Consider the following 3,511-nt stretch of genomic DNA (forward strand, 5'->3'; position numbering starts at 1 on the left):
CATGTGTAATACTCTTTGTAATACTTTAAGAAATAAAACAAAATTAAATTTAAAAAATAAAAAGGAAGACTAGACCACAGAACCCTGTGGTACTGGATTAAAATCAGAGACATCAATATGAACTCATGCTTAACATACATACACATGGACACAGAAACAATTCTATAGATATCTGGATACACGTGTGTGTGTGTGTGTGTGTGTGTGTGTGTGTGTATAACTTAGTTCCATCCCTTGGGAAGACCTAAAAGTAATGGCACCTCAATAACAATGAGCACACACAGCACCCACATTTTGGGTTCTAAATACCATCCCCCAATAAAAGGAATCAGTCCCTTGGAAAAGGGTTATTCTAAAACAAGGGCGACGAAAATACAAGATGACCCTGGAGCATCTTCCGGAGCCAGAAAGTAGGAAAATGGTCCAAAAGCAAATGGATGGACCAAGTGCCAATCTGAAAGCTTTTCTAATGCTCAAAGTTACAAAAATATGAGCAACAAAATAAAGTATTGGATTAGAACTCAAAGTATAAAATAAATATACATTAGTTTATACTGATATAAATAATTGAATAGAGGAAAACACAAATCTTTTCAGAAGGATTCCAAATCATACATGTAGATACTTCCTCCCCCCAACCCCCAAGTGTGGATTGGACTTCAGTGACTTGATTCTAAAAAATAGAGTATGGAAAGAAAGAAAAAGTAACTTTTAAAAAAATTGATTTCAGAGACAGGAAGGAAGAGGGAGATAGAGATAGAAACATCAGTGATGAGAGAGAATCATCAACCAGCTGCCTCCTGCACGCCACACACTGGGATAGAGCCCGCAACTCTGGCATGTGCCCTGCCTGGGAATCAAATCATGAGCTCCTGGTTAATAGGTCAATGCTCAACCACTGAGAAACACTGACTGGGCAAGAAAGAGTAACTTCAGAGTGAAGAAATCTGACAAACACCACCTTAGCCAAGTAGTCATGGTTAATATGATGTGATATGGATATCATTTGGACATCATATACCCCTGATCTGATTAAATGAAAAGGCGCTTTTGCCTCTTGTATTCTTTCCAAAATGCATAACCCTGATAATGAGAAACAGCAGCAAACTCAGACTAGAGAATAGTCTAAAAATATCTGGCCAGTACTCTGCAAGGCTGTTAAGGTCATGAAAAACAAAGGAAAACTGAGAAACTGTTACCAGAAGACACTGGGGACACACAAAAACCAAATGCATTGTGATATCTTAGACTGGACCCTAAAATAGAAAGTGACCATTCAAGGAAAAGCTGTTGGGACCCAAATAAAGTCCAGTTTAAAATAGTTTAGTTAATACCAATGTCAGTTTCTTAGTTTTGACAGATGTACTATAGTGATGTAAGATGTTAACAATGAGAAAACTAGGTGTGAAATACACTATTTATACTATTTTTGTAACTTTTCTGTAAATCTAAAATTATTCCCAAACTAGAGGCCCGGTGCACAAATTTGTGCACAGGTGGGGTCCCTCCTGGCCGATTGGGGCCATCTCGCCCAGTCTCAATCAGGGCTGATTGGGACCAGCCAGCTGGGGACAGACCACAGGAGATTGGCCAGCCGCAGGCGGTTGGCTGTGGGAGTGCACTGACCACCAGTGGGCAGCTCCTACATTGAGCTGCCCCTGGTTCAGTGCACATGATAGCTACCAGCTAGTCATCCGGTCATCTACGCTTTCATATATATAGATAATAAAGTCAGATATTAGGTGCTCCTGGGTAGTGACACCAATTGTGGATAAAAACACCCTCCCCCCCAAAAAAAACCCTTCAGACTCAGGTGATTTCACTGGTGAATTCTCACAAACATTTAAAAGGAAAAATAATAACACCCTACACACATCTTTCATTGATAAATAGATGGCCCTTCCCAACTTATTTTCTGAGACCAGCATTACCCTGATATCAAAATGAGGCAATGGGCCCAGCTGGTGTGGCTCAGTGGTTGAGCATCAACCTATGGACTAGGAGGTCACAGTTTCATTCCCCATCAGAGCACATGCCCCAGGTTGTGGGCTCGATCCCTAGTAAGAGGCATACAGCCAATCAATGACTTTCTCTCATCATTGATATTTCTATTTCCCTCTCTCTCTCCCCCCCTTCCTCTCTAAAATCAATAAATGCATATATTTTTTTGAATGAGTCAATGGCATTACAAGAAAATGAAAAGCCAAATACCTTGTGAACACAATGTAAAATTTTCATCAAAATATTAGAAAACCAAACCTACCAATAATAAATAATAACTAAATGGGGCTTAACCCAGGAATTCTAATTCAATATAATTCGCCATTATCACCAGTCTGAAAAAGAAAAACCATATTATCATCTCCACAGATGCAGCAACAGAGTTTCACAAAATTCACTCATCCTATATAATAAAAGCCTAATATGCTAAGTGTCTGGTCAGCCGTTCAACCAATCAAAGTGTAATTGCTAATGATATGCTAAGGCAGCTCAATCACTTGCTATGATGTGCACTGACCAACAGGGGGCAGACGCTCCAACCAGTAGGTTAGCTTGCTCCTGGGGATCCAGCCAATCAGGACTGAGCAAGATGGGACAGACATGCTCTGGAGCCCTCCTGCGGTTCCTCCCTGGCTGGCCAACCTCCCCTGTCTCTCCCCGGACCTGATTGTGCACTGGTGGGGTCCCTCAGCCTGGCCTGCACCCTCTCACAATCTGGGACCCCTCAAGGGATGTCAGAGAGCCAGTTTTGGCCTGATCCCGCAGGCCAGGCTGAGGGACCCCACTGGTGCACAAATTCATGCACTGAGCCTCTAGTTAATGATAAAATCTCTCACAAACTAAGATAGAAAGTAACTTTCCAAAACTGATAAAGGGCATCTATATAAAACAAACACAAGCCCTAACCGGTTTGGCTCAGTGGATAGAGCGTCGGCCTGCGGACTCAAGGGACCCAGGTTCGATTCCGGTCAAGGGCATGTACCTTGGTTGTGGGCACATCCCCAGTAGGGAGTGTGCAGGAGGCAGCTGATCAATGTTTCTCTTTCATTGATGTTTCTAACTCTCTATCCTTCTCCCTTCCTCTCTGTAAAAAAATCAATAAAATATATTTTAAAAAAAAAACAAAAAAAAAAAACACAAAACATCATACTTAATAGTAACAGAATGAATGCCTTTCCCCTAAAATCAAGAATAATACAAGGATGTCTACATGACTACTCTCACAAGTTCTAGTAAGCATGACGGCCAGAGGAGCAAGGTAACCTATATATATAAAAGGCTAATTATGTTAAGTGTCTGACCAGTCACTATGATGCACACTGACCACCAGGGGGCAGACGCTCAATGCAGGAGCTGCCGAGCTGCAGTGACTTGGCAGCAGCAGTTCTTGGGTGACGCATCCCAGAACCAGAGAGGAGGGAGCCCAATTCCTTGTGGGGCCACGCGATTCCACCTTCGGCCATGGGTTATGTTGTTGCTGGGGCACTGTCGGCCCCAAATCCGGTTTACG

General features: G+C 42.4%; 1 protein-coding gene across 1 annotated transcript in view; it reads right to left on the reverse strand.

The window, feature by feature from the left end:
* The window catches only part of ARHGEF12 (Rho guanine nucleotide exchange factor (GEF) 12), a 186,886-nt gene extending 184,554 nt beyond the window's left edge, over positions 1-2,332 (reverse strand). Inside the window, exon 1 of the mRNA XM_014528955.1 lies at positions 2,264-2,332. The gene's annotated coding sequence lies outside the window, so the exon portion shown is untranslated. The remainder of the gene's footprint in view (positions 1-2,263) is intronic.
* Between the last annotated feature and the right edge of the window lie 1,179 nt (positions 2,333-3,511).

The sequence above is a fragment of the Myotis brandtii genome, unplaced genomic scaffold (assembly GCF_000412655.1).
Source record: "Myotis brandtii unplaced genomic scaffold, ASM41265v1 scaffold666, whole genome shotgun sequence".
NCBI classification, from domain to species: Eukaryota; Metazoa; Chordata; class Mammalia; order Chiroptera; family Vespertilionidae; genus Myotis; species Myotis brandtii.